Genomic DNA, 12,016 nt, shown 5'->3' with positions numbered 1-12,016 from the left:
TGAATTTGACAAATCTTTAAACCAACTGATCAACAGAAGAGTGATTTTTAGGGTCAGTTGTAAGATATTGGATGGAAATGTACTCAAGGCTGTTTTGAATCGAAAAACAACTTACAGAGTTATAAATATAAATAGTAAAGGGATGGCAAACACACACACACACACACACACACACACACACACACACACACACACACATGCAATAGCATAATAGTCAAACTGCCAGACCATAAAAAAGAAGATGACCATCCTTCTTTCCACGTGTAATGAGCACCTACTACCTGCTAAAAACTGTACAACACATTTCTTAAATGACAGGTGAGGACCATCCCAGAGGAACTACTTTAGCAGAGGATAGTAACATGACTAATAAGTTTGCATCAGTAACAGCTATTTCTACTGAAGCAATAGTACTTATCAGGAAGGCTTTTGCAAATATGATGTTCCTGAAATCGTGATATTTGATTGTTTGAATGGAAAATGCTGGAAAGATGTGTTTATCTCTACCAATCAAAAAAAAAATGGGGGTGGGGGAGAAAGTAGGATTGTTGTTGTTTTTTTGTTTTGTTTTTTGTTTTTTTTTGTCTTCCTGCACTTATGTAGTTGTTGAGGTTTGTAGGAGGAATGTCAGAAAAATGTATTGCAATTTCAAAGAGAATATATATTAAGAAAGTACCCATATTAATAACATATGTAAAAATTCACTCAAAATGGACCAAAGACCTAAATGTAAGACCTAAACTATAAAACTCTTAGAAAAAAAAAAAACATAGGGCAAAAACTTCATCACCAGATTTGGCAATGAATTCTTGGATATGACACCAGTGACACAGGCAGGAAAATAAAAAAAATATACAGACTGGACTGCATGAAAATTTTAAAAATTTATACCACAAAAGACCCTATCAACAGAGTGAAAAGGTGATCCACAGAATGGGAAAATATTTGCAAGTCATATATCTAATAAGGGATTAATATCCAGAATATATAGAGAACTCCTAAAACACAACAAAAACAACTTTAAAAATGGGCAAATGACTTGAATAGAGATTTCTCCAAAGGAGATATACAAATGGCCCCATGAGCACATGAAAAGATGCTCAACATCACTAATTATCAGGGAAATACAAATCAAAACTACAATCACTTAGCTGTTGTGGTTCAGTGGTTGAGCATCAACCTATGAACCAGGAGGTGACAGCTTGATTCTAGGTCAGGGCACATGGCCATGTTGTGGGCTCCATCCCCCTGGGGGGCATGCAGGAGGCAGCTGATCCATGATTCTATCTCATCACTGATGTTTCTATCTCTCTCCCTCTCCCTCCCTCCCTAAAATAAATCAATCAATAAAAATATATTTTAAAAATCTACAATGATATACTGCCTTACACTCTTTCATATGGCTGTTATTTTAAAAACACACAGAAAATGGAAAGTGTTGACAAGGATATGGAAAATGGAAACTCTTAGGCACTGTTGGTGGGAATGTAAAATGGTATAGCAGCTGTGGAAAAAGGTACAGTGGTTTTAAAAAACGTAAAAATGCAACTATCATTTGGTCTAGCAATTCCACCCCAACTCATTGAAAGCAAAGTCTTGAAGAGATGTTTGAAAACCCATGTTCAGAGCAGCTTTACTCATAATAGCTAAAATATGAAAGCAACCCTAGTGTCAATTGATGAATGAATAGATAAGCAAAACAGTATATGCATACAATACAGTAGTATTCAGCCTTGAAAGGAAAGAAATTCTGACATATGGTACAACATTGATGAAACTTGAGCCATTATTCTAAATGAAATATGCTAGTCACAAAAAGACAAATATGTTCTGATTCTACTTATATGAGGTATGAGGTACTTAGAATAGTAAAAATCAGACAGGCAGTACAATGGCGGTTGCCAGGAGCTCAGGGGAAAGAGGGGAAAGAAGAAAATTAATGTTTAATGAGTACAGTGTCATCTTTGCAAGATGAAAAGAGATCTGGAGATGGATAGTGGTGATGGTAGTGCAACATTATGAACATATTTAATACCACTGAAGTATACTCTCAAAAACGGTTAAGATGATAACTTTTATGTTACAGTATTTTACAACAATAAAAGGAATTTAAAAACAAGAACAGAAACTAAAAACTAAAGGTACTTGTGGCCAAAGGCTTTATGAGTCAAAGACAGAAGTAGTTTATGAAGTGAGATGTTAGATCCAGGAAAAGCTTCTTGGTATTTGAATATTCTATAAGCCAGTGGTCCAAAGCTTTGGGAATCTATGAGCCAGGATTTTTTTTTTTTTTTTCAGTGTAGAACCAATGAAAGGTTGACAATGCTTGATTTTGCCAAATAAGAGCATTAAAAAAAAACAACAACACACCCCTATCATCTATTATCAGTTTTCTACAAAAGAAAGGACTTTTTACATCTAAAAGGGGGTAAGAAAATAAACTTAAGAATGAGAGAGACTTCTTTCCAGGAAAGGTTAATAGATAGCCTCAACCTGTGGCCTACGTTTCTCGCCAATATGTTCTTCCCTTCCATGATATACTGCAGGACTGTTTTTTTCAGCCCCCACACGTTAGGCGGGACGATGGGACTAGTTCTCACCAATGGATGTGCACTGGGATGCATGCCACCTGTGGGCCAGGGGCTACGAGCAGGTGTGCCCTTTCCACCTTCCTTCCCATGTCCTGGGAGATGGCAGAGTCCCTGAATGGAAGGCATTCAAGTCCCAGAATGACCAATGGAACAGTTGTCACCTTCATGGACTGTGATAGGACTGAGAAATAAACCTCTATTTTATTAAACTACTAACACTGGGGGCTGCTTGTTAGAGATACATTATTATTTAGCTTAACTAATACAAACCAATTTATAGTAAATGTACCTGTACATTTATTTATAATATGATTTTATTATATTACTAGAAGCCTAGTGCACAAAATCACAGGGCCCCGTTCATGCCCTCCCCAAGCTGCTGCCACCGTGGGCCTCGCGAGCTCATTTGTGCCTGGCTGGTCCCCATTCCTCCCTCCCCAGTGTTGAGTGTCTGAGCCTTTGGCTGCTCTGAACTGTTTGGCTCTTTCCCTTAGTAACAGCTTTTACCTTCTGCCTCAATTCCTCTCCCAGCTTGCACCCTTCCCCCACATGCCACCTCTCCCCTCCGCCCGCCAAGTGTGCTTCCCACCCCTCCCCCTGTGGTGGGAGCACCTTTGCTCACCACTTGGGGACCCACGCTGTGCTTTCCACCCCCACCTGCCCAGTGCCCTCTTCACCACGGCTCCGGGAGAGACTCCCCCCGTGCACCTCCTGGTCAAGTCCCTGCCGGTGCCCGCGGGGACGCAGTGTCAAGTCCCCACCCATCCACATATGCCTGCAGCTCACGCGGTCTCCTGCTGATCATTCCTTACAGCATGATGCCGTGACGACCACAGGCTTTTAATACTATAGGATATGCATAACCTAGGATACAACAATGTTCTCATTGTTCTGTGAACTGGTGAAAACGTTATCACAGGGCTGCTTTGGGAACACTGCTATACTGCCTGGATTTGGAAGTTTAGAAACTACAAGAGTAGTAGTTAATGAATTTAACTAGTAAGAATCATGACATTCTTTTATAACCTTTGGATTTTTAAGTACTCCAGGGTAAAATTCACTAGTTACTTTACATTTAAATGTATTCCTGAGAAATAATAAGGAATCATATACATGGTGTCCTCCCAAAATGTATGCACACTCTAACAGCTGATAGCTCAATTTTGAAAATGAAATGTATTTTAATAAACACTGCCTTTATAATTATTCAGTGTGTGTATACATTTTTAGGGAACACCTTCTTTGTTTGTGCATAGAAATCACTTCTCCTTGGTCTATATCCATCTACTTTGATACTACTTAGCCTGGAAGACTCCTGCTGTTTTATTCAAGGTCTGCTGAATTTTCTGACTCAGCTGTATTACTTAGAACAAAATTGTCCAAGGGGCCCTAGGAAAAGTCACTCCAAATATAAGTGATTATAAGCCAGAATGTAAAATATGAAGATATGCCCAGGAAGTAATCACAGCAATGCTTTGTTAAATAGTTCCTAAGCAATATATTTATGACAAAACCAATTAAAGAAAAAGAAAACTCTCTTCAAGCTAAAGGTAATATATTTTATTTTTAAAATATATATTTTATTAATTTTTTACAAGGAGGAAGGGAGAGGGAGAGAGAGTTAGAAGCATCAATGAGAGAGAAACATCAATCAGCTGCCTCTTGCACACCCCCTACTGGGGATGTGCCCACAACCAAGGTATTTGCCCTGGACCGGAATTGAACCTGGGACCCTTGAGTCCACAGACCGATGCTCTATCCACTGAGCCAAACTGGTTAGGGCAAGGTAGTATATTTAAAAGGGAGATAAAGGTCAAATGGAATATAGGACTTACAGTATTTGAATGTCAATCCTCAGTTTGACTCTGAAGACTTTAATGAGAGGCAGTAGTAAGGTTTGATAGTCATGTGTACTGACAAGCAGGTTCACGCATCAATACACAATAGCATAATTTTAGTGTTTCAGATTACTTTTTCAGTGATATCACTATAAACGTTTTGTAAAATGTAATTATGCATTGTCTAACTCCAAAAAGTCCCTGGTACGTCAAGAAGATGGATATAATGGAGACCTTCAGAGCAAGTTTCACACACACACAGACACACACACACACACAGAGTCAGTCTTGTTGCATAAAATGACAGCTCAGTTTTTGCCCAAAGCTTAGCATTAGCCAATATGATGACAGCAGGGACCACTAGTTGTTCATTTGATAATCTCCTCAAATAGTACATACATGGACCAGTCTACGTACAGTGCACATGCAACATCTCCTCATTAGTTATTGATTGAAGATCTCCTTAATTCATAAGACTTTGGTCTAAATGACTTATAGCTCTTTCTAAAAACTGAAGCCATTTTCAAAGACATAAGGACATGTTGTGAGGTGGAAGGAGCCCTTTATTTGGAGCCAGAAGTTCTGTTTTTGTGATGTGTGTTTTTTTTAATTATTATTATTTGCCAACTATGTGTTCTTGGCAAGGAACTTTACAGCTCAGGGCCTTGGTTTCTTCATGCCATGGAAGTAATACAAAGTATTGGGGATGTTTTGAGGGCAAATGGGACAATACGAGGTATGATTATTTCTGAGGTGTCACTAGAGGGATATTGATAGTCTCTAAAAGTAACTTCACATGAAGATTTCCAAAATATTTGGAGTTATAGAAGTCAATTGAATAAGGTTTTCCCACCCCCTCACCAAGGAGAGAATTCTCATTTGTAGATCTAATCCTGAAATGTTGGTTAAAAACTCTGTCACAGCATTACAACCTGAGAGCTTCATTAAATGGGTGGCAATTTGATGACTTTAACCACCCCACAGCCTTTTCTGTACTGTTTGCAAAGCAAAGGAATGCTGTGAAGACTAAAATGAGAGGGAGACAGAGATTTAAAATGGAAAGCACCATGACAGGCATCTGAAGTTCCTCTGCATTAGGCTCTGATTAAAGAATGGAAACTATTTTGCAATAAAAATTCTTGTCATTAGGCCAAGCACCTTTGTTAGATTAGGTTCCTCTGGGGAGCGCTGGAGCTCACTCCGGGGCGGGCACCTTATCTCCTCAGGGACTGACTCCCCATCTGTGACCAATAACCTCCATACAGAGCTGTCTGAGCCCCGTCTTTGTAGGATTTAATTTTTAAAATAGATTGATATAGGATTAAATTTCCCAGAAAGAGTTAATATCCTAATGCCTTCATAATTTGCCCTGTTTTAAATAACAGAAGCACAATATTTTGTACATTTCTATAAAACATCTACATGTTTAGGTATAAAATATGTTTATATGTCTCATTATAAAAGTACAATATTTTGTACGTTTCTACAACCTATGCTTGTTTATAGGACATTTTAAAAAAATATTTTATTGATTTTTTTACAGATAGGAAGAGAGAGGGATAGAGAGTTAGAAACATCGATGAGAGAGAATTATTGATCAGCTGCCTCTTGCACACCCCCTACTGGGGATGTGCCTGCAACCAAGGCACATGTCCTTGACCGGAATCAAACCCAGAACCCTCCAGTCCAGAGGCCAATGCTCTATCCACTGAGCCAAACTAGTTTTGGCTATAGGACATTTTTAAATTACAGGAAAACATAAAGAATAAAATAAAAATCACCCATTATCCTACTTTATTTCTGAGCCTATATATTTTTTCTATGTATGTACTTCCAGGGTGGGGCAAAAGTACATTTACAGTTGTTCATATGGAAAATAATGCAGTAATTACAAGAATAAACTGCTTCTCGTACTCACAACTGTAAACCTACTTTTGCCCACCCTGTATTTAGTTATCTATGTGTAAATATGTTACACACTTCTAATGAACACATATTTACACACTGCTAGGAACTAGCTTTATGATTTAGTATATTATGAACATTTGCTCATGTCATTAAACATTCTCCTACTGAATGATAGTAAATGGCTGCAGAATAGCTCATTGCAGTGGGTTTGGTGCGGTCTGGCCACAGGGTTCAGAGAGCCCCTCACAGGCCTGGCTGGCTCAGCACTTCCCTGCCCCTCTGCACTCCAGAGGAATGTGTTCTGGTGAAGACACGTCATGCAGGCGCTCGCTGGCATTCTCTGCTGTGCCCACCCGATGTTCCCTGTGCTGTCCCATGGGGTTCAACTGAACCGGCAGCCAAGCCTCTCGTGTCTGAGGAGCTTGACAATCTGGAGGAGGAGGATGGGGTGCCTTTGGCTATTCCATCCTGCACATTAAAGTAGGCGGCCTCGACAGGAGTTAATACCATAGGCTCTGGTGTCGGGCAGACTGGGTTTAAAGCCCTGTTCTATTATGCATCAGCTATTGGACCTCAGGTAAGGTGCCTAACTAATCTGGGTGAGAGAAGATAATAATAATAATAATAATAATAATAATAATAATAATACCTATTTTATTGAGCTGTTGTGATTATTTAGTAAGAAATTTGTGCAAGGTCAGAAGGTGGGATGAGTTACAGAGAAGAATCACAACAAGAATGCAGGGAAGATCCTGGCGATGGTTTGATGGTTAATTTTATGTGTCAGTTAGCTAAGACCATGGTACCCAAACTGTTGTCAAAAAACAGTCCAGATGTCACCAGGAAGGTACTTATTAGATGTGACTAACACATCAGTAAACTTTGTGTAAAGCAGATTATTCTCCATAATGTAGGTGGGCCTCACTGAATCAGTTGAAAGCCTTAGGAGAAAAAAAGACTGACCTCTTCAAGGAAGAGGAACTTCTGCCTCCAGACCGCCTTTGGGCTTAAACTACAGCATCAACTACTCCTGGGGTCTCCAGCTTGACAACCTGCTCTGAAGATTTTGGACTTACCAGCTTCCACAATCATGTGAGTCAATTCCTAAAAATCTCTCACTCTCACTAAAAAAAGCAACAACAACAAAAAAATAAAGATATGCTAGTAGATAAAGATATAGATATGCACATGCACATACACATACACATCCTTTTGGCTCTGTTTCTCTGGAGAACCCTAGGAAATTCAGGCTGTTAATGTAAAGTGTCAGAAAAGTAGAGAAGGTAAAATGGAGGAGAATGCTCAGATAAGGTCAGTGAGAAGGGAAGAGAAAGGAGATTATTGGATACTAGAGGCCTGGTACACAAAATTCGTGCATTGGGGGCGGGGGGGAAGGGGTGTCCTTCAGCCCAGCCTGCACCCTCTCACAATCTGGGAGCCCTCGGGGGATGTTCAACTGCTGAGGACGGGCCTAAGCCAGCCTAACCCATCAGTCAGACATCCTTAGCTCTGCCACAGAGGCTGGAGAGGCTCCCGCCACCACTGCTGCACTTGCCAGCCATGAGCCTGGCTTCTGGCTGAGTGGTGCTCCACCTGTGGAAGCACACTGACCACCAGGAGAATGCTCCTGCATTGAGTGTCTGTCCTCTGGTAGTCAGTGTGCGTCATAGTGACCAGTCATTCCACCGTTTGGTCAATTTGCATATTAGCCTTTTATTATATAGGATATTCAGAGCAAGAACCATGTCCTATTTATCTTTGTAACCTTAACATCTCCTGGTGTACAAGTATCAAATAAAAAAAGAGAGAAAGAGGGAGAGAGGGAATGGGGTGGGAAGAAGGGAAAGAGGGATGGAAAGAGGGAGAGGAAGAGGGAAAGGGAAAGGGAAGGAGTGTAAAAAGGAAGTCTCAAGGAGACTGGAGGCAAGGTTCTGCTATAGTTGTCCTTTTCTCCTTTTAACCTTTTAAACGATGCCTGAAGTATTCCTTTTCTGCATACTTTAAAGTCAAGCAACAAGCAAAAATCTCTTACCATTTCCCCCCAAACCTTTTACTTCATCAGACACCTCTCTCATCTATATCACTTGGGGGTCTAGCCAACAATGTCTTCTTTTTAAATGAAAGCACTTAGTCTGGAATCTGTCTTGGCACAGCCATAATGCTGTGCTTTGATTATGAATCGGCTGGGGAGACGGGACCTGGAAGATGAATGCTCGGATTGCTGGGTAATTACATCCTGACCACCAGAATTCCCCCCTGTGGTTTCAATTGGATACATGCACTGCTTTCTGTCCCTGGCATGTGCTGGAGTCACCCACAAAGCAGCCACATTCCTGCCCAGGACACAGGGGCTGTGTCCCATCTGGGACAATCCTGGAGGGTCTTCTGGAATGAAAGTAGAAGCAAAGGCGATGGGCTGTGGAATTTTTATGTTAGTTTTGTGTATTCTCAGGGCTGGGTTAAGGCTGGGTTTTCTCTTTTATGGTGAAATTGCAGCGGGCTGGGAAGGCTTGGATGTCCAGAGGTCCCGCCCACCATACAGTTAGTGCCAGCTCTTCATGAAGATTTGTATGAGATGACTACCCACCCCCCGAAAAAGAGCTCTCTAAGGTGGAGTCAGACATGTCTTCATGTAAAGTTTTCATACTAGAAAGAAGAGGAGAAACCATACCTGAAATAAATGTTGTGTACTTGTTTTATAATCTGTCCTAGGACCATTCTCATTCACCCACTCACTCATGCAGACAATTCATCCTAGTCTTAATGAGAGTCTATCATATATAAGTCACGTGGATACAGATCAACAAGGGGTACCGGATAAAGGTACAAAAATGTGAGAGGAACTTGAAAACCACCCTTGACGTTGATAAAGGATGTTCTGGAGAGTTCTCCGTATTACTTCCAAGCAGGTCAGCATGTGGAGGTGACATTGTGTTCACATTTTCCTGTCCCACTCTTTGTTCCTCGTTGCCTAGGCACCCAGTGGACATACCTCTCTGGTAGTTTGATTTAATGCCTGCCTAGAGCCCACACTGAATCGTTCATTCCCACTCCAAGGCAAACTTACCTGACACAAGTTCTGTTCCTCTCTCCTGGAAAATAGCCATAGTAAACAGTTTCCTTTTGACCATGTGGTTGGCTCCCCAACATCCAATCCCCTTCCCCATCTGTGAAGAGAATTGTGAATGACAAGCGGGAGCAGAGGCCTCTGGGAGATGCAGTGTGTCTCAGACCCTGTTCTGTGAGACATGAGTTTGGGGAGATATTCACACGGACTCCATAAATAAAATGGAATGAACATGGGAAACATAACATTCTATCCTCCCTTGGAAATTCTCAAGAAAGGTTAGCATAGGCTTAATATCCTGCAGTAAGGGTGGGGGAAAAGCACTAATTTAATTTAGTTTATCTTAGGAGTAATCCCAGGTGGCAAAAATGCTTTCCTATGGAATGAGGGCCCACATAACACGCGTTTGGAAAATACACGCCCAAGCTTACGAAGTGAAGAAAGAAAGTGGCGATGGGGGGATTTCAGATGACTTCCTCCAAACAGCAGAGAGTCGAAATGTCTAGAATCCTGCATCTCTTGGCCAAGTTGCCCCGCCTCTGCAGGATCTTTCAGGCCCTGGCGTCCCTCCTCCTATGGTCTCTGCTTCCCACGCAGAGAAGATTCTGCAGAGAGGACCTCGCTCTGCTCCTGCTGCTCTTCTCTCTGCACCTCCGCATGCTGGTACCAGGGGCAGTTCCACAGTTGCCTCGTGGGGGTGGGGCTTCATTTTCCTGCTTATTTGGCTCTGGTCCCTTCCACATGTTATCAGTGGAGCAAGGCTGTGCCTGTGGCAAAGACCCCACAAGCACAGAACCCTCGCACATTTTAAAGTATCTATAGTTCACTGTTTTAAACAGAACTGTAATAAGCATGCTCTCCACCTTGCCCTGCACTCGATTTTATCCTATATAGACCATTGCTACAGTGACTTGTGCTGCTCGTAAGCTTGGTGAGTTCAGTCCTGGAAATAGCATTTCTCTTGATGTCTGTGTGTCTATATTTGAATGTCTTATAAATGTGCCTTTGAACTTGTAGCTCTGCCCCGATCTGCTCCTGAGTTCAGGCCTGTGCACGTCCCGCAGTGGTCGGCAAACTCATTAGTCAACAGAGCCAGATATCAATAGTACAATGATTGACATTCCTTTTGAGAGCCAAATTTTTAAAACTCTAAACTTCTCCTAACGCCACTTCTTCAAAATAGACTCGCCCAGGCCGTGGTATTTTGTGAAAGAGCCACACTCCAGCCGCAGTTTGCCGACCACGGCCCTAGGCCAAATTATTCCAAGTGTGTTCCCTTCATTAACATGGGAGTAAAATGCAGGGTTAGTCTTGGGGGGCATATGCTCAGCATGTGCTCTCCTGATGGGGTAGAAATTGATTCTATAGTAACAAGTGAAAATGTAATGTTTTGCATTATGATAGTATCACATTATGGCAGCGTTAGTGGATTAAGTTTCTGTGCTTTGACCTTCCTATTTACAAATGTTATACATATATATGTATATACTAGTGTGTGTGTGTGTGTGTGTGTGTGTGTGTGTGTGTGTGTGACAGTTTGTGTTTATATTTATCTCCCCCCAAAGTGGGATGAAATAATTATCTTTATAACAAGAAAAACATCAAAATAATGATAACAAGTCTGACCAGAAGGAAACACGTGCCTGGAAAACGAAGGTCACATGTGCATCACTGTCTCATAAAGTCAGGCAGCGACAGGAAGAGTGGCAATCATTATTTGTCATTGGGGGTCACCTTTTATGGTGTTAAAAGTTACTGGATGCACTCATGAATTAAAAATGTGCAGGATAGTCTATGATGCCTGCCAAGTTAGGATGGTATTTTGAGCTCACCAAACAGAATATGATGAGAGTAAAAATCAGGATATTGATGTCTTACTTCTTACAGTCTGAGATTACTATTCCTAGAAAAGAGGAAATGAACTAAAATTAAATCTGATAATGGCCCTGGCAGGTGTGGCTCAGTTGGCTGAGCACCCGACATCCCATGGACCTACTAATATAGGTCACCGGTTGGATTCCCAGTCAGGGCACATGGCCAGATTGCAGGCTCAATCCCCAGTAGGGGGTGCTCAGGAGGCAGCTGATGAATGTCTCTCTCTCTCTCTCTCTCTCTCTCTCTCTCTCTCTCTCTCTGTCTCTCTTCCACCTCCCTTCCTCTCTAAAATCAATAAAGACATATATATTTTTAAAAATCTGACAATGAAAATTCACATGCAGCATCATTGAAAGTAGATACACTCTGTGAGGGAGAAGGGAATGCTCCACCAGGAGAAAACATTGGAAAACATTCTGTTACTGACCATGCAACTGGCTACTATAAAAATTTAACCACTGCCACAAGTATAGTGTGGAATGCAGGAATCATCACTCAGTATGCTTGATGAATTAACTCAGAGGCTGTGATTTTGTGAAATCTTTATTGATCTCGTGGATGAGGCTCTGCTTTGCTTGCCTTTAAGTCCACGTAGAAAATACGTGAGAAAAACATACTACTATCTAAAACTTTTGACATGTGCACAACAGAAGAAGAGAATTTTGGGTGTTTAGATCAGTTTTTATCACATCATCAAATAAACTGGCAAAAATATAAGCTAGCTGAACAGCCAAGAG

This window comes from Pipistrellus hanaki (genome assembly GCF_964339955.1).
Source record: "Pipistrellus hanaki genome assembly, chromosome: 10".
NCBI lineage: Eukaryota > Metazoa > Chordata > Mammalia > Chiroptera > Vespertilionidae > Pipistrellus > Pipistrellus hanaki.
Note: the sequence above shows the minus strand (reverse complement) of the source record.